The 24,826-nt window shown below is 41.5% G+C and overlaps 1 pseudogene; it reads left to right on the forward strand.

The window, feature by feature from the left end:
- The first annotated feature begins 502 nt into the window (after window positions 1-502).
- LOC133027264 (M-phase phosphoprotein 6-like) lies at window positions 503-24,826 on the forward strand (annotated as a pseudogene).

Here is a 24,826-nt window from a genome sequence, read left to right on the forward strand (position 1 = left end):
TTTTGGCCATATTCCACATTTTTTCTTTGATACACTTGTACCAGGGTTTTCATCGGATCAACTTCAAATTGAGATGAGTGTCATCACAACAAGATGGAGATAAAAACTGACTGACGGATTTTTTTTTAATCACACGGTGTGACCGTGGCGTGGCGTCAAAGTTTGATTACACGCCATTAAAACACGATGTTCTGTAACGCGGACATACATGGACCATGAATCCTTTGATTTCAGTCTTCCTAGATCAAAGGAAACTTTATGTTTTGCAAAGGTTACGTCTCTCTCTCTCAGAACTGGTTATTTTAGTTTTTTCAGACAAAAAGCATGCAACGCTTCAAAATGGATGTGCTCGGGCCCACCCAGTGCTGCTTTGCAGCCCTAAAAATTTTATATTTGTTATTATTATTATAAAAAACATAGTTCTTGGACATCGATGACATCAGAGGTAGATTAACTTGACTTCCTGGCGGCTCGACGTTCGTTTGCTTCTGTCTGTCAGAGGAGCAGCCGCTCGTGGATTTAGCTGTTAGCCTGAAGCTAACTGTCCTCACTCTGTCTCACCCTCTCTCTCTCTCTCTCTCTCTCTCTCTCTGTCTCTCTCTCTCTCTCTCTCTCTTTCTCACCCTCTCTCTCTCTCTCTGTCTCACCCTGTCTCACCCTCTCCCTCTGTCTCTGTCTCACCCTCTCTCTCTCTCTATCTGGTGAAAATGTCCATTGACTCGGTGAAACTTTCTAAGAACCTCCTGCGCATGAAGGTACGTGAAGCTGTGTTTGCTAACTAATGCTAACAGCGTTAGCAGCCGTTCCGCTGAGTCTTTATTATTATTATATAAACATCGTCTGAAGATGTTTGTGATGAAAACGGAGTTGAACCTTCATGTGGAAACAGATTGAACCACGTGTGAGCTTTGAATCAAAGGAGCAGGAAGGGTTCATTCCCCTCACGTGTGTTTTCATGTTTTTAACAGTTTATATATTGTTTCCCTCATGTTCAGTAAAGGTTTTGATCTCAAACCCATTAAACCATTAAAAACATTAAAAACATTAAAAACATTAAAACCATTAAAAACATTAAAACCAGTAAAACCATTAAGCCAGTAAAGCCAGTCCGGGTAGTGACGGGTGTGCTGGTTCAGTTCATGCAGAGAGGTCTGGACGAGGAGACCAAGAAGCAGCTGGAGGAGGACGAGCGGAGGATCATCAGTGACGAGCACTGGTACCTGGACCTGCCGGAGCTGAAGGCCAAGGAGTGAGTACCGCCCCACTGCTGCTGTCATGGTAACGTGTGTGATGTAGCGGAGTGAAGCAGGAAGCAGTCTGGTGTCACTTCCTGTTTAATGGAGATGTGATGACGTCACGTCCCCCCCCCAGGAATCTGATCATCGAGGAGAAGAGTTTTGTTCCGTGTGAAGATCTGATGTTCGGCCGCGTGTCGTTCGGAGGATTCAACCCTGAAGTGGAGGTTTGTCTCTTCTGCTGAGACTCAAACATCATGAACAAGTTTCTACGACTCTTCTTCCTCCTTTTGCAATAATAACTAATCATAACGCTAAATGTTGGATTGATTGAGATGATTTTGAAAGGTTGATATCTTCTAAATGCGAGTCTGAGGATGAGTGACGTTTCTCGTTGTCACAGAAACTGATGACGTTGATGAACCCGAGCGACGAAGGCGCCGCTGAGGAAGAGGAGGAGCCGAGCAGGATGCCAGCAGACGTCACCGATGAAGAAATGGCTCTCAGGTAACAACATTTACTCAAGTACTGTAAAGTACATTTTCTACTTCCTGGAAATAATAATATAGGAAATAATTATGAAAAACATTTTTTATCAAAGATTCAAATCTTTTCATTATTTTAAAAAAGTGTAAATTTGAACCGGTTAAAGATTAAATAAAAGATTCTCAAATGTTTGTAATTGAAGGAGTTTTAAGAAGTTTAATCAAACACCATTAAATATGATTTTTACTGATTTGAAATAGAATTCAGTGTCGTACGTTTTACATTCCCCGTCTGAACGTTTCATTTTCTTTTATATTTCCTAAATAAGAACCAGACGATCACGTATAGGGTTGCTCAGACCGGGTGGAGCGATGTTCTCTGCTCAGTGTCATTCTAGATCAATAATTATCGCTATTAAACCACAAAAATAAACCACGACCTTCCACTTATTTTACACACGAAGGTTGCTTTTGTCTCCGGGGAGAAACGTGGGGGAAGTGTGAATTGCTGCAGCAGCCGTTAATAACACAAATTACTACTGTTACTCCCTTTATTAAAAGACCTGTCAATCAAACTGGTGTTGAACGTGGGTGGTGGGCTAAACTTTTTTTTGGAGGATCCTTTAATCTCCAGGTCACGTCTTCCTGTTTGACACGGTAACAATTACCGTCTCGCCGCTCTGCACGCCGCGATGCGAGCGGAGACCACGTCACACGAGCACTTTTCTCCTCGCTGACGACATAACTCGATGCAGATGCACCTCGACCAGACGTGCTCGCCGCGGACCGACCACTTAGCGTCTGTGAGAGCATCCAGCAGCACTTCCTCCAATCAGGTTGAATTAGAGACGAGCAGCAGGAAGGAAGGAACGACACACCTCGTTCTCGACAAAATGATTGGAGTGATTAAAGCTCTTGGAAATCCACGTTTCATCCCCTGGGGTTCAAACCTTTTTTACGACGGGTTTCATTGGCGTGTTGCCCAGGACGTGCCACACACGCCTCAAATTAGCGCCTACCTCTCTCAACGCCCGTTTTTTACATTCAAACCACACAGGCTGGGCGGTAGAAGTTGTATCATGTCAGTTGAGTGGCAGACTCTTAGCTTCATGGTGACAGTGCCAGTCTTTGCATGGTCAACTCCTCGCTCTGTGAGAACACTTCCTACATATTTCATGTCGGCTCTGAAAGTAGCTCAGCCTCCTCCTTCATCGTCGGCTCGCAGGAATCCACTCGTGCGTCTTCGAAGGTGAAGTGGGCAGGTGGCGAGCAGGACTCTGATTGGCGCCTTGAATCATTACGACTGGACCACGGCGATGGCGTGCGACGTGCGAGCATGTCTGACATTTCAGAGCGACATGAATCCGGGGCCTGTCGCACAGATAACGTCCCTCGGGGGGAGGCTGCCGGCGGAAAACAGCGGTTTAATTTATTTATTTCTCATTAATCCCCATGTAGTCGGGACAGCAGCTGCGTGCGGAGATTGTCACGTTCGCTCGTATCTTTGTCGGCTCCGGTTTGCTATCACAACGTTCCACCTTGAATCAAAAGTGCAGCGGCTGCCTGTGAAGCTTTTGTGCTCTCGCGCCCAACTTCTGATGCAAAGAGCGTTAATGTTAATGTAAGCTAGCGCCGCACTGCAACGCCCCCCCCATGGAGCGGAATCCTGTTCCCCAGCTGGGAGCGGGGGGGTGCAGGGTGGAACTTAATTGAGGAGAAGCAGGACGGCGGGCCGGTTAGCGGTGGGCTCTGGAGTAATAGCTCATGCTGTCCCCGCTGCCACCGCCTGAAAGTAGCACACTCCTTGTTTATGGCTGTGGAGCAGTTTTACAATTCCAATGAGGCTCCATCCAGCGCTGTCTCTATCAGGCTGGATGATTTAAGTCCACCCAGGGAGCTGCAGGCCCGGTAGTGTCTCCAGCAGGGGGCCGGTATCAAGCAGGTTTGATCTTCAAACCTCTTCACTGGCCTTTGAGAGCGAGCGGTCTCCAAAGACCGAGGTCGTAACCAAGTCATTCACTCAGAGCTTTGATCCATAATTTCAGTCGTGGAGTATCGCCATAAAAAAACATTTTTTTTTTCCAAGGACTCTTTAATGGAATTACTTTACAGAATCTATCGTAGCCTTTTCCTTGATGACGTCGGCCCTTTCGCTTCTTGATTTATAATAATTCAATTTGAGGATATGAAATGCCGATCTGGCCACCGGCCATGAAGCCGTGTGAGCAGCTCGAAATCAGATTGAACAGATACGCGTCTGAATAATAATGTTGACCACGAGACTCGCAGACAGTGAGTATCTGAAGCATCCAGATAGCTTTGGGAAGATAAGGGGAGATTAATGGGATTCATCATCGGCAAGAGCTCGGCAGAAAATGGTGGTTTTGCTCAGAGAGAGTGATTTTTTATTCATTAAAAATATGAAATGTGAACCACTTCATCTGTGGGGCATGTTTATCATCTGTGTGACACTGTTTTTGGAAAAGTACTGCACTTCCCTTTTATTCAAATAAGCTGTATTGAATGTTTGAATGTGAATCCTGTGATGTCGGTTCAAGTGCATTAATCTACTCTTTAAATATCAGTTTGTAATGGAGGACTTTGTTTACATGTCACAAGGAACCAGCTTTTTTCCTGACGCTTCTGGATAAGTATCATACTTAGACATTTACTTGAGTGTTTCTATTTCGTGCCACTTTACTCTTTACTCCACTATTCAGAATCCATTCAGAGAAAGATATATATTTATTTGACATCCGCTTTTAGATTGAAAAATGTTTTCCATGTGAAATACATGGATTAAACAAATCAACAACATGTAAAAGAAAATACTCATATAATATAAGCTGACAGGCTTCATTTTAGTGTTAATTCCTAGTAATGCATGAGAGGAGCTTTGTAATTTAGAGCAAATTAAAGCCGTCAACGAAAAAGGAGCAAAAATAATGAAATGACTATTAAGGTAACACTCAAAATATATTGGAGTTAATTAATTGCAAGTTTAACCATTGACAGTATGTCCAGTTTCCTCATATTCCTCTGCATATTATAGTATAAGTAATATACAGTAAAGGACTTTAACTTGCAGGACTTTAACTTGTGATGTGGTATTTTTCTTTCCCTGTAGTATTTCTCCTTTTACTTCATAAGAGAGCATGAACACATCCTCCACATCCTCTGACTTGAGGCCACGTGTGTAGAACAATGTGTTGACCATGTTCCGAGCGACCACACAGAGCTCATTCAGCCTCACTTCACTCAGAACATGTTCCCACTGATGTGTCGGTGCAACAGAGACCGTGACGGAGCGCCACTGCCGCTGGATTTATTCTAAATTGGACTTTTGCGTCCATGCATTCAACATTTATGACTCTTCCTTGTTCTCCGAGCATATGGCGCTCGGCTGGAGCTCCTCATCCCATATGCCACAGCGCCCTGGAGAACATGCAGTGAAACATCGCTGGGCTCATGGAGGTTTTCAGAAAAATCGCTCCATCACACATGAACTCAGCATAAATGGGCTCTGATTATTATTTGCACTATAACACATTCGGGCTACAGTGAAACAGATGTTTGAGCATCTTTATCTTTTTGTGATGTGGCAGAAGTGGAAGGGAACACGTGGACGGGGCTTCACTCAGTAACAGACAGTGATGAGCAGTAAATTCAGATTTGTGAGACGTATTAAATATTATCATTTGGCATCATCAGTGAACAACAGTCATTTTCTCATCTATTAAACACAGAGCAGAGTGTTAATGGAATGAGTGGATGATTCAGAAGATCTCAGGCCACTAGTAGATCAATTTACACAATAAGCCAAGTTCATTTATGTCGCACATTTCAGACACAAGAACTTAGATATTCAGAAATTGATTTTGGATACAGCCTTGATATTAAAAGCCAACAACATCTGGATGAGGACGAAATATTCTCTTTTTTAAAATTTATTCGATCTTGAATTCAATCAAACAAATTGACAACACATAGGATGTTAAAAAAGTATTAAAAATGAAGGAAATAGTCAGATTTTCTTTTATTGACTGCTAACAACTTAAACAGAATATAGACTGTAAATAAAGATGGACACGTCTCCACCTCCTCCAGTTACACTAAGATTAAGCCGCTGTCAACTTGAGTCTAATAATATGAATAATTAAAACCATCTTACTGGATAATGAACAATATCGAGTGTGAAAAGTACTTTGACTTTTAAGTTTGGTCGAACATGGTGGGGGCAAAGTGTGCAGCTCATCCTGCAGCCAACCACTAGGGGATAAAACACATTATATCCTAATAGCCAAGGAGCGCTAGAGTTAATGAGGTCAAATAAACTCCTGTTCATATCTTCAGAAATCCCTTGACATTGTCATAGTAAGTCAGTTTTTCCACAAGGAGAATTCTCAACACCTCCTGATACCAGTCGTCCGGCGCAGGAAGGTTTTTAATTAACAAGCTAATATTATCTCTAACTCAATATTCATCGTTCTTTTGCTGACTTTACTGAACATCGAGGTTCGCAGCTCATTTTCCAAGCAAACACTGTCCTGGTTCTTATTTCTACTCCCAGAAAGACCAATAAAAGCCACATTAGATGAGAAGGTGTATTAAGTGTTTATGTAAGCTGTAGTGGAGGAGCAGCTTGCCCACTCACAGTGTTAGGACTTCTGCTCACCTCCACATGCACATCACCCTCAGCAGCGGTGTGGGATCGGTAAGAAAAGGACGAGGCTTTAATGAATAAATCAAAACCTCGAGCACATTCCTTTGTGTGCATGTAAATAAATGCAAATAAAAAGCTTTTTTACCAGTTTGAAATCCAATCAGACACACACGCACTCACACACCTCCTGCTCTGCTAGCTTCCCACACAAGCTAACGGTTAAGTGAGGCTTTGTACGGAATCCCATTTGATTGGATAAATTAATGGAACCACCTCCGACTTCAAGATAAGTCACAGAAAAATATACATATATTCAGAGGGAGAGAAATGAATCCTGACATTAAATTAACATCATAACACATGTGAAGCATCGTTTCAGGAGACAAATAAACATCAATTAACACACACACACACACACACACACACATATTTAGCATTTTCTATTCCACTTGCTTTAATTATATTCAAAATTCTTTTAATAACATTTAATCACAAAGGCGTATATGAATCACTCTGAGTGTGCAGATGCAGTGACTGTGTTTAAGGAAGATAATCATGCAACAATAAATCGTGAAGTTATATGATTCACCCTCTTGCTCAACAGTTAATTACAATATGTAGAAGTGCAGGTGATGACCTCTTCAATATGTGCAGTTAAAAACAGAGACGGATAATTCTGCTTATATTCGGCAGCAGGTGTTTGTTATTGTCTTGCATGTTAAGATGCTGTGATTAGAGTCAGGTAGTAACTAGCTGGGCTAAAATTAGATGATCAAACATACATGTGTTTGTTATCCGGGGGAGTTTGAGACGACAACGTTCAAGATACACGGTGCTTTACAAGTTACAAATTAACAAATTTAATTTTAAGAATTAAATTAGAAAACAATAGAGCAAAGAAACAGGAATAAAAATATCACAAATGAGAAAAAGAGTCAAGACAAAATAGAATAAACACATTATAAGATGATTAAAATGGATCAGAGTTAGATTAAAAGTAAATGAGTTAAGTCTCAGGCTAGGACTAATAATGATGGAATGATTGGAAAAAATTGTCGTCTGACATAAGAAAAACAACTAAAAAAGTTGGTGAAAATGTTTGAAAGAGATGTTTTGAGTGTTGTTGAAATGGTCTAAATTCACAAATACAACACAATTTTTTCCGTGTTTTTACACATTCTCTCTTCAAAGCACATAAACCAACCAAAGTCGGATCAGCGACTTCCCGAGGAGCATGTGAAGGAACAGTCAGGTGCAAGCCAGACATCAAATCAGGTCTAAAATGTACTGGGAGCAGATGAAGAGGATCTGAAACCAGAGCAACACGCTCTCTTTAATAACTGCGGATGTTTGAGCTTTTTGTGAGCAGAGATAATGAGAAGATACGCTGGTGATTTATGGATTTTCAAATTCAGTTCCTCTCGCTCTTCCCGTCTCTTTATACATCTTTCAATCACGCCGCCTGTAGTGAGCGAGCACATTCATCATTAGAATTTGATTCCCTCTCTCATTGTGCTCTCCTCGCACTCGGCTGTGTCACTGACGAGGTGAACGTCTCGCACTCACGTAACCGAATTATACCGGGGAAGGGGAGGCTATGGATTCGACCATGTGATCGCCATGGCAACATGAGCTGGGAGCGCTTCCAGTTTGATATTGCAATTCAGAGCTCGGGCTCAGTCTTGTTAAGAGAACGGGGGGTTCAGACCATTGTGTTCTGTAGATATTGTACCAGGGTAGAGGAGGGGGGGTAAAAGCATTGCCTCTTTTTTGTGTGTGAGCCCGAGAGGGATCTCATCTGAACTGAGAGATGAGTCGAGGTTTTACAAATAAGCTGATTCCATCCTAGAGAAGAAGGTTTTTATAAGGGGACATATGTCATCTGTGCTTTGAGGAAATTCACCTCACACCAGAATATTCAGCTCTGAAGAACAAACAGTGACTTTGTAGTTTTTTCTGTCTGTTCCCAAATCCACCTGCTCACCAGGTTCCCAGTTCCCGATCACTGGAACCTCTCCACCTCCTTCCTCACCTGCTCCACATCTTCTCTCCGGCCCATTTCCCCCAGGAAGCTCCCAGTTGGTTTGGTAATGTCTCTCACTCTAACTTTGTCTTTTGAGCCTCTTGTCCACATACAAGCGGCATTTTACATAAATAAAAACTGTTTTCTGTGTAACGGTGTATATAAAACAGAGCCCACTGTTGCTTTGTGTGATGAGCATGCTCCCGAAACAATGGCGGCTATATCCAGGTTTGGTTGGCACTGCTTAGTCTAATTACAAGTCTGCAGCTAAATTTAGCATTTGAATAAATACAAAATAAAACGTTTACAGGCCTCGTCCCATTGTGACTTGGACCACAGGGTTCTTCTCTGTTATTTGACGGATCCTCAATGTCGACTCTATCTCCACTTATCTTGTGTTTTTCGTCTGGACGGATACATATTTTGTAACACAGAGAAAAAAGATATCTGTTCAAACACAAATCAGCAGCAGGAGCCGGGACAAGGCCTCAGTGGGAAGCCTTTGTGCTCTTCATCCTGTGGAGTCTTCATCGTTTGTTGCATTCAAGGAACTTCCTGTGTGTCCTCCCGGCCTGAGCTACCACCAGCAGCTCCAGATTCTTGAATGGCATTAAGGTCTAATAAGAGTGTTTTCTTGTGAAATGCAAATCCTGAATAATTTTTTTGCAAAGTTTAGTTGAAGGAATTAGTCTGGATAAAGGACTGACAGTTGATTCTCAGCCTCTTCATCATCAGAGGAAGTGCATTGGACCCGAAATTGAGCCGATTAGTGAGCAGCAGGTATTTGGGAACTATAGAGAATAAAATCCAACAGAAACCACAGCCTGGACCTCAGCTCATCTGATTCAAAGCCACGTTACATATTGAAGAAACGAGGAGATGAGATGCATAAATCATCAAAGCAGCTAATAAGAAAGGGAGACGGGGCGTTTGTCACTGAAAGCTGCATTAGTGGTGACATTAGGATAAAAATAAACCTGGTAATGACAGAACCTTTGTGCTTTACTTGCTTTCTACGTGCGAGTTCTCCAGATGAGCCTCTGACATTAGTTTACTTTGTAGTATTCACTCACCTATCATTAGGAGACTGAACCGTGACCTCAAACAGCCGCGGCAGAGGAGAGGCCCGTGTCAAAGGTGACATTGTTGCTCCAGCTGTTCAGACATCCAGATGTTGCCTTGCTTTGTGGGATCGGAGGTTTCTCTTATCTTCCTCATGCTGTCGGTCACTTTCTTCTTTGACCTGTTGACCTCACAGAAGTAGCAGTGGAGTGGTTTGTTATTTAGACTAGTTCTTAGAAATCAGTGCCTTGTTCAGATGTATTCAGGCTGTTTCAGAGACGAACATCATCTGGCTGTCTAAGCTTTCAAATTGATGTTGATTTGTGCTTAGAAGTCTAAAGTAGCATGAACTGAAAATACTCAAGTGAAGGGAGCGAGCTACATTCAATCACTGGTGAAGAATAAATTACAAGATGAGCAACGACTTTCATCTCTCTTCTTTGTTTTCTATGTCTTTGTTCGGTCCTGGAAAATTCTTGCACATACATTCATTGACATTTTGCGAAAGATAGACTTTCAGAATGTGAAAATAATATATTTTTACGAATAATCTCAAAACTAGAGCCTCCTTGCCCTTTTTGGCTCAAATTCTCTTTTTATAGATCATAATGCTCCTGCAGATTGGTTCAGCTTTTCTCAATGCTGCCTTTTTGTTAGCAGAGACGACTCTGACCTTCTTGTGAGGATGACGTCAACAACATTAAGAATAAAGTGAGAAGTGAATCTGTGACAGCAGCTGAAAGCTCTCAGCTGGTGTGGGTGTAAAAGCCTGACTCAATCATGCACAGGTGTTTTCATTCACCGAGCACTTTCTGGTCACGTCTGGTTTTTTAATCTGCTGGCGTCAGCAGAGACCGTCATTTTAGAGAAAACACAAAGAGGAACATCAGAGTCTTAAAATGTGTCCGTTAGCTTGTGTTGAATCTGATGCATGCTGGGAAAGTGCAAAAGTTCTGTCTAGATCATCAATATTAATATTAATATCACCCACTGTAACGACACAGTTAAAATCGATACACACAAGTTCAACTAACTGTAGTTCTGCAAAGTCATCAAGAGAAAAGTTTTCATCATATATTGGAGCCTTCAGTTTAAAAACACACGGGTTTTTCTTTGTAATAAAATCATTAAAAGGATGAAGCCCCTGAATTGAGACACAGCCAGTGAATTCATTTAACTGGTGATTTGTGGCTCTGCTGGTCGTCTCCCGCTGATGTATCTGAAACTCACCAGTGATAATGATGAGGATGATGATGAAGATGATGATTGGAGGTGTGAGAGATATTTAACTCACAACCACCGGGAGCTGTGCGGCTACACCTCGCACATCCAAGTGATGCATAAATCGCAACTCAAGGAGGAAGATACTTAAAGTGAGAGCTGAACAATTGGATTTGATTGAACTGAGTCGCAGACGCCCTGAACAGCGATTTAAAGAGATATTACATTTGAGTAAATTGGATTAGTTTAGAGGCCTCGCTGGAAACCAGAGACGCCGTTCAGCACAAGAAAACACACTGACATTAAGAGCGGTGCCTTCACTGACATTAATACTGCAAAACTCTTTTCCACCAGTAGCCCATTCCGTGTATAATGAATTAAAATCCAATTACAAGTACTCATTACCGTAAACAAACACCACATTAGCATTGGATATGCAAATGAGCGAGTATTGTGTTACTCAGGGTGATGAATCACCGGGTTCGATGGGAGAGAGTCGCTGATATGTTGGTAACTGCCTTTCTTTTGTTGGCGCTGAATAAGTGGAAGCCGCCCGGCTCTGTAGTAAATACTGTGCTCATTTGCAGCAGATATAATACTCATTAAAGATTCATCAGTAAACCAATGTACATACCAGACGCATTCTTTTCAACCTCTTTAGTTTGGAGGGAATCGTAGCTCGCACTTAGAAACGACTCAGGAATGTGTTGCAGTTTCCTTTTGGTACTTAAGAGCTCGCTGGTATGAGACGCTGGAGAATCTTTAAAAAGTGGCACATTAAACGAAGAGTTGTCAGACAGGAGACGACAGGACTTTAAGTTGAGGCTATAGTTCAAAGTTATAGCTGCACATTGACACATATGTTCATTAGACATCACTGTGGTTTGGTTTGTTTGTGATCTGTTGACTGTGCTGAGAGTCAGACGGCAAATACATCAGAGTAAATACTTCTTTACTTGATGCTAAAAAGCTCAGAGTCGGTACTTTTGCTATAGATACAAATATATTCAAAAGTTTTCCTGAGTGTTAAGTAGAATAAAAGCAAAGAGCATTTGTGTTGGGAAGGCGTTAAATGATTTGTTAATATCTATAAAACGTGATAAAAACAAGAATTACAATCCTGAAAATGATTTATCTTCTGGAAACAATGAATATCAATTGATTTGTGTCAGTCCCCTCCAACAAGTAGATGTGTAGATATTCCATTAGATAAGTGATAGAGGAGAAGAAAAGGAATTCAAGTCAATCCACCAAATGCATATATTTAAGACAATCTAAAGATATTTGGTTTACTCTAAGATTTACTGACTAAAAAGATAAAAATTCAACTCTATGTTTCTTATTCTGATTTGATATAAGTGACCAAGATGAGTGAAACCTCTTGGATATTCAATTGGCACCTCTAACTTTCCTGCTCTCGTCTGTAAATCTTGAACTTTTCTCACTGAAAACATTTGACGAACGACTTCAGAAAGAAAGCACAGGTGGAAGAAACTGACATGAACAATGACTCCCAGGAAACCGGCTCAATGAGTCAGCGTGTGCGCTGCCGAGCCCGGAGCCGGCTCAGCTGAATGAGTGCAGCCGTCATTAATGCTATTACTTACACTAATGTGCTGTTCCTGCTTTGAGGTGTAAAAATGCGGAGTGAAACAGTGGGAAACCAAAAATGAAAGGAAGTCGGCTTTTTCATTTTATGTCAGTGTCGGGGGGGTGCAATGAGCGAAACACATTACCCTCCATCAGAGTGTGTTTGCTAGACAATAGTTTGAAACTAAAGGGGAGCACTTTTAAGAGCAGTGCACGTCAGGGGCTTCAGGGCCAGAACGTGTCACTTCCCTCAGGTGCACAGGAGAAATCTGTCACATTCTCCACTTTGGTTCTGTCGACTCCAAATTATTTTGCTGTCAAGAATTTCCAGCATTTACCAGAAACCACTTTTGCAGATTTTAAATCCATATCTCATTTGGGATGTTTTCCTACCAGTGAGCCGATGGGAGACCCGTGTTCCCAGGTCGACGCAGTAAAGCTTAGCACAACTTCTAAATCTAAATGTCCGCCGATCCAATACTGGACACTTACTACTTTACTCTTTTAAAGTTGGCCCATAAAGAGACCTGTAAAATCTACCTGTCTCCTCCCCTACATGTTGCTCCTGAGCTGTAAATCTCCCCACAACTCCATCCTCCACATGTTTTAATATTCATGCAGTCATTCTATTTTTGGTATATACATGTTCATGTCTGCATTTGCTATATCGTCAACGTAAACTTGTCATATGTATTTTCAGGCTGTGGCTCGTATAACATTGTTTCTGTGAACGTGCAGCACCGGGAGCAGCAGCACAGCGAGTACGACTGTGTTTACATTTGTAGAAACTAATAAGTGTCATGACTGAATTGGGAGGAGGTTTATTTATATTTTCCACCACTAATGATGTAGTGAATTGCAAAGTATCCAAGTTGCTTGTCTCGTAGAACTGTCGCATTATTCCATGTTTCTAAGGAAATACAATTAATGGGTTTTACTGAATATTATTATATGAATATTAACATGTGTACGTGGGTGTGAGATGTTTGCAGCTGCAGCGCAAAAGCAGAAAATACAAGTTACTGTAATGACAAACAGGGATGTGTGATTTCTGAAACGAATTACAAACTCATTATTTCAATGAGATTTATGCAATTTGGTTTTCCAAGTCAGATTCACTTCAAGTCCATGACAGTTTAGACCCTGTTCACACTCATGCAGATCTCTCCCTCTGTGTTTTGGCCTCGAGCCGACACACAAATGATGTTTTTAGTTGTAAAAACAGATATTTGATGCCTCAAAGTGAAGATTTTCTAAATCTACACACAAGCCTACTGATGCTTTGTGTAATGCACGTATCCCAGAAAATGACTATATGCCAGTTTCTCTATGTTTGGTTAGCGCTCGTTCTTATTACTACTTTGCAGCTGTCTGCCTTGCCGACTATTACTTGAACCAGTTTTCTTAATATACGGACACAGATAAATGTAAAATGAAGGTTGTGTGGACGAACTGAGACAATATCATTTAAAAAGAATATCTGTGTTCTTGCAGATAAAGCTTAAGTCAATGAAATGATCTCCTCTTACCTCACTTTGCTTCTGTATATCAGCCTGAAGGGATGTTGTGTTACAGATGATATTCATAGTAGTGATGAAACACTGACATGTCTTCAGTCAAGCAGATATAAAAATGTAACCGTGTGTTTGATGTATGATTTCTTGGGGTGATTGGTTGGTTGCCCGAGCAACACGACAGCCAAATATAACAATATCGACAACAACATCGTCTTTCATGTTCATGTTCATGCTTCGTTATTATGGATTATTTCATTTGATGTATATTCGCCTGTGGAGGCTGTGCACCCCTTGTTGTGCTTGTTTGTGTGTTTGTTGCAGAAACATGTTGTTCTGCATCTAGATGTTATGTATATGGATGTGAAGGTGCACAACACATAACCTAGAAAAGAAAGTCGAGGAGCTGATTGACTGCAATTGACTGTAAAACTTCATCATACTGAATATTTAACTGGAACTCTGAAACAAAGGACTTCCTGTTATGTGAGGTTTTTGGTTATGTTTCACTTTAAAGAGACAAAGATCCTCTATTGCTTCTGTCAAAGAGGTTGTTTTCATCAGCAGATCTTCATTCAGGTGCAGAAATCTGCATCTCTTCCCAAAATGACTGTGGCTGGTCATTTTGATGATTTAAATGGAAAGTATTTAAAATGTGACTTTCCTCCATTGTTTAACTTTAATTGTTTAAATCTGCACAGAGTACAGATTTATTATTAGCGATGACTTGCTGAAACGTTTAGTCGTCCAAAGTCATAATCCATCACCGCAAATGAATTCTTTCTGTCAACAAAAGCTTTCATTTTTCAGGGGATAAATATCTGATATCAGCACCGCTAAGTTTCCTATAATACGTAACATTTTAATGAACATAAACAACGTGAGCGTTTGTCGCAGCTGATAAAAAACACAATTCTATCCAGATTGTTTGTATTAGGGATGTGCTGAGCCCGGCGTTTTAGATTATGTTTACCCATGATGTCATTTAGAGAGAGCGGCGGTCTAAATCCGTCCTCCAGGAATTAGCCTCTGGATAATGTGAACCAGAGAGAGAGAGCGAGGGACCAGAGAGAGAGAGATAGAGAGAGAGAGAGAGAGAGAGAGAGAGAGAGAGAGAGAGAGAGAGAGAGAGAGAGAGAGAGGGAGGGAAAAACGATCCCAGGAGAAAGGACCCCGGGTGTCTCGTGTTTAATGTGACGAGAGTACTGATGAGGGTTCGAGGTTGTCGAGGATCTTAATCTTTAATGATCCACAAATTTGGTTTATTTTTGGTCTTTGCTTTTTAGCTGAAGCACGTTCATGTGGAAACACACTTAACCTTCCGCTACTTCCCATTTACCTCCTATAGAGATGATGCCGTAGTAATTATAACCCTCAGCGGGGTTTCACAACCTAAATAATTTTAAGGCTTAATATCCGACCGAATGCTCGGCAGGACGGCGCCCGCGGCTAATGCTATAGCAGCGTCTGGCAGAGCAGTCAGGTGTGCTTCCTTTGATAAATGGCCGACAATATTGTCCTTTAAATTTACTGCCCCCTTTTTTTTACTGTACACAATAAATTATCCGCCGTGTTTGAACCTCTCCTCTAAATGTGCAAACACATGCTCCGAAAAGCCCGAGGACATGTTTTACCCCAGTTGCGGGCCACCTGAGACCTCAGAGAATTGACTGGGATAGAAAATTGCCACCGGCAGACCGGCAACTGGGTGTCCTGGTAAGCCCCCCCCCAGTGAAGGTGGATCTTCCGGGTGGTGGTTTGTTACTTCCATTATAAAAGGCTGAGGTGTCATGTCGGCTCTTTGCGAGGCGGGACGTTGGCCCCGGCAACAGGTGCCTCCGACTGCTCCTGCATCGCTGCAATTTGGATATGGATAAGGTGCCGGCAGTGATGGATGCATTGTGTCTATTGTGTAACACAACACTGTCCTGGAGACCTCATTTGCCTCAGGCAGCGAGCCTCAGAGGGAGAGCAGTAATTCCAGCCTCTGGCAGCCAGACTGATAACAAAAACCTAATGTTGCTCTCAGCTTCAGACTGCAGGTTGTTCTCTATATATATATATATGTTTTTTCTAAAAGTTTCAATGTGCTTTGTTATGTTGACCTAACATAACTTCACATAACCTGACTCCCAGTAACATCAGCTAAACAGACATAACCTTAAAGTTTTTTATGATTTCTGTATAGGACCTCTCTCTTTAGCCTGGTAAACCAAGAGTTATATACATATATACACACTATAAATAGATTATGTGCATAAATCAAACCTGTACTTTACTAAATTGTATTCTAGGGCTTTGTTGCATGTATTAAATTTGTCATGCTTCACTGTTTAATTTTTCTGTGAATTTGCCAAAATGACTTGTTTACGTTAAAGTGACAACACACATCATAGTTTTTGAAGTTTCAGAAGAGTTCATAGACAAACGTATATTGTCTTTTAATCTGGAGAAGTTGTTTCATCGTTTACAATCATGAACTTCTGCTATTAGATTTTGTTTTCACAATAATTTTAAGTTTTTCCCTCCAAACTGGCTGAGCCAGATATTTTTGCATGACCATATATATCATAAAATAAAACTATTAATATCAATCCTGTATACACCAAAGCAAATGGTTATAATAGTAGAATATACTTGAAATACTGTTCTATATGTCTTCATGGGAGTCAGGTATTAACAGTGTCCTCCCTACAGTTATCAGATATCAACTTAAACACCTGATCACACAGTGTCTGCTGTGAACTGACACCTTGTTTAAACCTTGTGTTACTGCTTGAAAAAGGAAACCTGAAGGAAAAGAGGAAGCCTGAGAATAAAGTGAAACCAACATATTCCATCAAATCCACAGCTCTGTGCCCTGGTTGGCTGCTCTCTTTAAATCAGACCTCGCCTGGGGAAAGATGCTTTCTGTGGGCGTGTTTGGAAAACCTAACAATCTCGGAACCGGTTCACGGGGACAGCAATTAACCTTTCCTCTCACCGGGGTCGTAGACGAGGGATGAGAAACCATAACAGATGCGTCGCCTATTGGATTTCATTTATTACTCCGCCCCTGTCCTTCGTGTGGACACTGCAGAGAATTATCCAATAAAGCATCATGTCAGGTTCAACTGACGGGTTATTAGGAAGCCGTGATTATCAGGTAATGCCGAAACAGATGCAGGTAGTGACTGGTTTCATAATGTGTTTGAGGCTTAATATACAGGATATGTATCTTAACATTTCAATTTCCAACTAAAGACAAAAAAATAATTAATATAAAAACCTTCCTTTCCATCGACTTGGCTCTGACAACAACACATGAAATAATCCTGCTTTTGGAAGAGAAGTAAACCGCCCTCAAAAGGCTTTTCTGCAGTATCCATTGCTATGTTGCCAGTAGCAACCATTTGCATTCAAAACATCAGATGCTTCTTTGTAGGAGCTGTGATCTATTTTTGTTTATTATTTGGCGGTGCGCAGCTTCTAGACATGTGGATGTCACGCCTGGCATTAAAAAGTTTCCCTCCCGTGAATCGTGCACCGCGAACAACACATCTGCCGGTTGTAATGAATTAGGGAACCTGTTGTTCAAAACAAGCTCTACTGCAGAGGACGGGCTGACAGTTGTTTTTTAGATTTTTCAAAGATTAAATAAAATAATCAAATCTTCTTTAATCATGTTAGATCTCCAACAACAGAGCAGCTGCAGCGTACTTCTGTCGACAGGAGAGCATATTCACCACAGCTGGTTTTAAAGGAGCTGAAGGGACGACTAAAAAACACTTAATTGACTCACTTACCCATCACTCCCCATGTCATCCATTTAGTTCGTTCAATTAAGGCCCCAACTTCCCTCCGTTCCTCAAAAAATATTGGTCTTTAGCCACATTCATGGTCGCCGTATTTAATGGATTGCCATGAAATTTGCTGCAGATGCACATTATTAACTCTAATGACTTTGGGGATCAAAGATCTTCTCCTGCAGCCTCACCAGCAGGTCGATGTTTTCACTTATTCAGGGAAACATCCTAAATATATATATCTAAACCATATACTACCAACATATATGGTTCTGGGATCTATGTCCCGTCGGAAATGCGTTTGTTAACATTATGTTCTGAAAATTGAAATAGTTGTGTCCCAGTTCCGAGTCCGAGACTAAGACCAGATGGAAATGAGACTGGCCTATGGAGGATTTCCTATTTGCGTCCCCAGCTTCTCCTGCTCTTAGCATCAGCTACTTTGAGCAGCTGCACCTACTGCAGCTCAGCCCCCGGCAAAGAATCCTGTGATGGGCCGGCCCAAGAGGGATCCACCCATTGGGTCCTTCGCTGTTTGGGAATAGACAGATGCATCTGTAGGATTTGAAAGAGTCTTTGAAATGTAGTTTTGATGCAATCATTCTTCAAATGCAGCCTCCAGAGAATGCAACAACTTTATTACACCGTACAGGTCAATCGTTACTACATAAGTGACACTGGTATGAAAGGTATACACAGAACTGTTTACTAAAGCACCCATGTAATTAAGGGTTAACACTTTTTTAATAATTACGGATGAAAAAAGAATTAGATTTCCAATCCTTTCTTGCCTGAATTATTCAAAGTATTTACTTTCCCTCTTCAGCAGCTAGTGGCTGTAAAGCTGAACGAGTGGATTCCTCTCCTGAGCCTCGTTTTAAGGCCGAGTCTCATGTCGCTGCAGCCACATCCATTCAAACTACTTCTGCCTGTAAAATTAAAGGTTTCAATCACGTTAACTGTTCCACCCTCCAGAGAGCGCGAGTACCAATGCATGGGCATTAGGGACACAGGTTTCCCTGCGTCTGTCATTGCAGGACTGCCAGGGCGTGCCCCAAACAATGTGGTCGGCTATCTCTCCCCCCCACTGCCAGAATGTAAAAGAGGCAACTGCACAATTAGAGCCTGCAGAAGCCATCTATGTGTAAGAATTTTAGATCACATGCCAGTCAAGTATATAAGTAACATTCCAGGGAGAAAGCCAAAATGACCTTGGCAGAAAACGACTCCATGTGACGGATTCAGAGCTTTGCTGGTTTTACATTTTCTCCTGAAAGGGAAAGTGAAGTTTTAAATTGTCACATATTCCACTGACGTTTGTCCGCACCACAATTAATGTCTGGGAAGTGATATCTTCAACTTCTCCTTTTTCGTTGAAGACAAAGCAAGAAGCCCAGAACATTTCCCACAAGCCTGACCTCAGCAGGGTGGAGAGAGTCTAGACGGCCAAAGGAGGTGGTCAGGGTTGACTCTGCTTGATAGTCGCTGAGAAAATGTGAAGTCCGTCAATCAGCAGCAGCATGGGTGTGAGGAATCCTCCGCTGGTGGTGATTGATTTGAAGGTCTATCTCATCTAAGACCCCCTGAGTGTTTTCTCCTCTCGGAGCCATGGGTTATAAACCGTCGCGAATCCCTTAAAATTGTTTTTCTCCGCAACATCAGATAGAGGGCCTGGGTTTTTCTTTGCCATTACATTTTAATAAGATGGATGAGGGGGAGGCGGGAGGGCGTTTTCTCTCTTTCAAGAGGAAAATAAATAATCAGAGACTCTCGGCCATATTGCGAATGAATCAATGGGCTATTAGAGGCTGGAGCAGGGTGTGAAAATGCATCTGTCATGAGCTAAGAGATATAGAGGTCAGAGATGACATCGGAAAGATGTGTGGTCCAATTTGATCTCTGGCGACGCTGTTGTCACGTCTCTCCTGGCAAAGAGCAGCTTTTGTTCCTAACGGCGCCGTACGTCAATATGGACATAACTGTCATCCGCCCACCAGGACCTCCACTGGCAATGTTTCATCGCTATTGCATCACCGGGAACATTCACTCATGAGCGGTTTGCTTGCATATCTGAATATGATGTGGCACCGACTCGATTCTCTCTGCACTCAGGGCAGAGTTCTCAAATTTACATCATTCTCTAGTCTGAGGTAAGAATAAATAGGGAAATAGAAATCTGAAAAAAATTTAAATAAAGTGAACCTCCTTGTGTTGTGCACAGAAGCAGGGAGGTGGTTGTCGAGCAGTGAAACTCATCTCCAGGTTCACCTCCCACGTCCTGTATTTATTTAGATTCATACCGTGAAACCCTGAGGAAATATTGGACTTTATATTAAACTTATATAAGAGTATAAGGGCCCAGACATAAGACAATAAAAACACAAATATATTAGGAAGAGGAAGAGTTTTTCTTCAACTCCTCTGGTCTGTAGTTAGAGAAGCGACTGACAGGTCTGTGAGCTGCCGGAGCGAATCATCCTCCTGGTGGAGAGGTGAGTTTCTGAAGTGGTGCAGCTTTATACTTAATTGATAGCTGGATCACATCAATAACGTAAAACCCATTCCTTTATTCCCACCTTGATTTGACCAACAGCAGAAAACAAAAATCTTCCACCTTTGGCTTTTTTTTTTTATCTGAATGGTTTGATTTTTTTTCTCTAAGCAGATGATGAAAAACGAATCTTCCAGTCCAATCTTCTGGTTTGGGGCAGTGAAAAGAAGCTGTCAACACAACACTGACATTTTATTTCTATCTATCTGTCTGTGGCCTCTGTCTACCGGTACTTGTACTTGTTCGTGTTCTTTTTCTATTGTTTGATGCTGCAACTTCCTGCAAGTGGTTATAAAGTATGAACTATCCCAAAAGAAGTGTTTTCAGACTCTGAAGGAACTGAACTATGATTCCATCTGATCTGTACAGAGACGTCCTCTTTCAGTCTGTCTAATTTTCGGTCAGTTGGTCCGGCCCGAGGGTTTCACACCTGTTGTTTTGGTTCGGACCAAACTGAAAAGTCAAGAGAGTCGATGACGATAAAGCAAAAACAATGAGCTGCAAGTTGTGATAAACTTCTCGGCAGAGCAAAGTTTGGACACAAATCTCTCGGATCATCATTAAAAATATGTTTAATATCTACTGTCCCGATAATATATTGATTATAGCTGCTTTAACTCTACTTATATTGGACTGGTTGATTCTGTTAATACATTTTATGGCAGATGTGACCATTGAAAACCCTTTTTCTCATTATGAATGTATTAAATGTAATTCCAGGATCCCGGGCTGTAAACCCGCTCAGTGACATGTGATCAGATGTCAGTAAACGGCCGGTGAGGGAAAAAGATCGCTCAGTTCTTAAAACGTGTTTGACAGGTGCCAGCCATTAGTTTCATTCATTCCCATTCATCATCATCACTGTGTCACCAGTAATTACTCAATTTAAACCGACCAGCCCTGGTCAACCCACTAATGAAGGTTAATGTGCTCGTCGGCCGCCATTCTCCCGCCTGCATTAAACCGGCAACAATCACAATCCCCATCAGAAACACAATGTGCCCTCAGGCTCTTTATCGTGGCAATGCCATTACTGTGCCACGGCTGTGTCTCATCTCATGGAACAATGAGCTGCAGACAATACAGCGGCCACCTTTTCTATAATGACATGCTGCAGCATTGCCCAGTGACCGAGAGACAAAGAGGCATATCTGTCGCAAATGTAAAAAGCTGCAGAGGAGATTCTCTGCAGGAATAGAGAGGAGCTTATTTACATTTCACTCAGAGCATCAGGGCCATGGAGTTATACACTTGGGGACAGGTTTGAATCTGTGAATGGAGTCAGAGTGAAGATTGACACTCGTGCACAATGAGATATGTGTAGTTTTCGAGGTTGAATCTCAAAAGACACACACATTCCAAGCTATTTGAATTGATGTAAAATAATTTACAAATACACACATTACAATCAAAATAATTGTTGATATATTTTGTAGAGATGTTTACCTTTAAATGCAAAGATCCATGATCAAAGGTCAAGGTCACTGTGACCTCAGAAAACATGTTTTTATTGTAACGTTTGTAATATTTCACAAACACTTGAAGGAAATATCTTCACGTTCACTTGGGCTCACAGAAATGGTTCCATTGAACTCATGTTCTTGTGGAGTTGTTGTTTTTATTACCTGGTACATTCATCCTTACATGGGGGGTCAAAGGTCATGGTTACCTCATGAATGGAGATAAATGTACAGCTTACAGACAGAAGCTGCCCTGGAGGTCGCAGGTAAGCAACCGCAGGGGAGCAATTACAGTCTGATCATGATATCAGAAGAAAACAACATCAAAAACAGGAGAAACAGCAGCAAATTCCTGTGTAATCTCAGCTGCAGTTATCACAGGAGGAGGACGGAGCAGATCTCTTTCCACAGACTCTGTGGAAGAGATGTTTTTCTGCGTCTGACTAGATCGTGTGTCGGATTTCATTCTGTCTCCGATGCCTCTTGGAAGCATTTACAGTTTCGAATAGCCAACCTGAGACCAGGAAAGATGAATTAAGTGGCTACGTGTAAATGGAGTCTACTGAAAGGCAGACACACACTTACACAACCAGGTGGCTCAGGAATGTGTTTGTAATAACATGGTTACTGTAAATGAGTGGATACTGTACATATACATCTTTTATACTAACCACTTATTTTGGAATTATACTTCAACTACTTGGTTCGTCAAGTAGTCAAAGTATAAATCCAAAATAATCTCTATGTGTGTGTGTGTGTGTTTGTGCGTGTTTGTGTCTTTGTGTGTGTGTGTGTCTATAAATAAGTCTAGTGGTATAAATATTACTTGGGAATGTATCTATAGATTATTAACTTTTAGTACTGATTGATCAAAAGTAAAAGGTCTATATGAACTGTACAGTGATAGTAAACTATACTTCCTGACTTATTATTTTGCTGTGGGTGAATCAGAAACAGAAACTCAAACATACAGCAGCAGAAACCAGCTTCTTCAGTTAGAGGCGGACATAAGACGGATTATTATAAATACCAGGACGCATCGCTCCATGTAATGATCTCTGCTTCCATCCTGCTCTCTTTTGTTGAACACGTGCACTCTTGTGAAAAGCCGATTAGAAACCTGGTTACCTGTGAACACTGTACAGAAATCTACCCAGGAAAATCAAGTTTCTCTCTACAGCACAAACCAGGCGTCTCATTACGTGACATTTAAGAAAGAAAGCTGATGGCGACCGTGTTATGTGAGTGCATGTAAACACAGTCATGGATAAGTGAATGAGTGATGGAGGAGAGCGAATGGAAGCGACATTGGAATTACTGAGGACAAACAATAAAATGCATATTGCAATTATGAGCATGGAGGAGATGATCTGTTTTATATCCGTCTGCTGAAGATGCAATATTTTCAGTAAATGCAATGTGGACAAATCTCATCTGGACACAAATAGATACTAGATTAGTGTACTGATATGATGCTGTGACCGAGGATTACTTTCATTTTCAAGTAATCTATCGGATTTATTGGATTAAAAACATGTCTAATTGAGAATGTAGTCGACAAACTGTAAAAAATATGTCCCAAACCTAAATTTAATCAAGTTACATTGATAAAAACAGAGAAAATCTGTAAATAATCACATGTTAGCAACATGGCTTGACAGTCAGTGATAAAAATGATTACAAAACGTACAAATAGGGCAGTCCCATCATCCAAAAATCAAATTTGACCCGATAAGATTGAATAAATCCAAATAGCTGGAAATATGTTGTAAACCAGATTATTCTCAGACGTGCTGGCGTCTCAAAACATTTCGTTTCTCGGGGAGCCCGCCGGCCACTCGCTGTTTACATGCTCCTGTTATCTGTAACAAGTCCACAGACTTCGCCCATCGCCGGGCTCGGGCGGCGGCGGAGGAAGATAGAACCGGCGCTGAGGCTCTGCCCTTCTGATAGAAGGAGAGAATGGAGGAAGGGGAGCGTCCTGTTTGATAGCAGAGGAGGGAGGATGCTTCCCACTGTCGTCTACAGCTCTGCATACAGAGTCAGATAAGAGGAGAGTGTGTGTGTGTGTGTGTGTGTGTGTGTGTGTGTGTGTGTGTGTGTGTGTGTGTGTGTGTGTGTGTGTGTGTGTGTGTGTGTGTGTGTGTGCCTGTGTGTGTGTGTGTGTGTGCCTGTGTGTGTGTGTGTGTGTGTGTGTGTGTGTGTGTATGTGTATGTGCTATACACAGTGGAGTAGTGAACCACTGGCTGAATTCAAAAGTTCAAGTTTGACCTTTGTATGCGTCTGAAGGTAAAAACAAGTGTTGGGTCCAGACTGAAAATGCCGGTGTCTCAAGCTGTATAATATACTGTGTATATTAAAACCCAATAATCGTACAGCCGATCATTTTAAAGGATATTAAATCGTTTTTATGCTTTCCAGTGGTGTTTCTTCCCTCTAGTGTGTTGTATAGGTTTCTTGAGAGTAGTTAAAAAAGTTAAAAAGACCAGAGCCACAGTTAAGGGAGATTTTCTCTCCCAATGAAAACGCCTGAGACTCCAAATTGGTCCAGATACTACTTCCTTATCATTTAGATATTTATTCTTATTGGATATTAAAAATGTCGTGGACCAGTTACCGGCTCTTTTAGTCAGAATGTCCCAAACCAGCTGCTCTGTCTTTGAATAGCGATGTAATTCACAAATATACAGCTCAGGAATCAAGTTGAATGTTTGCCCAAAACATAGTTAGACAAATACACACTAGACTTGTGTATTACGATGAATAATTCATTGGAGAAATAAAAAAACGACGTGATACTTTATTCGCAAAATAATCTTTCTGGAAACCCGTAATAACCTCAGCCCTGAATTGTGTTGTGTAGCTTTCTAAAGCTCCCAGAAACGGCTCTGTCTTGATAAATGATCAAATTTAAGTATCTCTATTGCCTTTTTTCTTTTCATTATTCACAGTATAATAACAGCCAGACTGCTAAATTCTGTCAGATACCACAGTTTTTTATCACCAGCCTCGATTAAACCCGTGAACAATGGGCCGGAGACGTATAATACAATCCCCTGTGATAGCGGTATGCTAATTTGTGCGAGTGTGTTCTTGGCAGGAGAACAGCAAATAAGGTGAAACACCTCGAGTTGGATTTAAAGCGTCTCCCGGAGCCTCGTGGCCCCTTCCTGCCGCTGCTGCTCGCCGACGCCCACTCGGCCTCCCAGGACGTTCACAACAATTACACACTTTAA

Source organism: Limanda limanda, chromosome 20, assembly GCF_963576545.1.
Source record: "Limanda limanda chromosome 20, fLimLim1.1, whole genome shotgun sequence".
Classification (NCBI taxonomy): Eukaryota; Metazoa; Chordata; class Actinopteri; order Pleuronectiformes; family Pleuronectidae; genus Limanda; species Limanda limanda.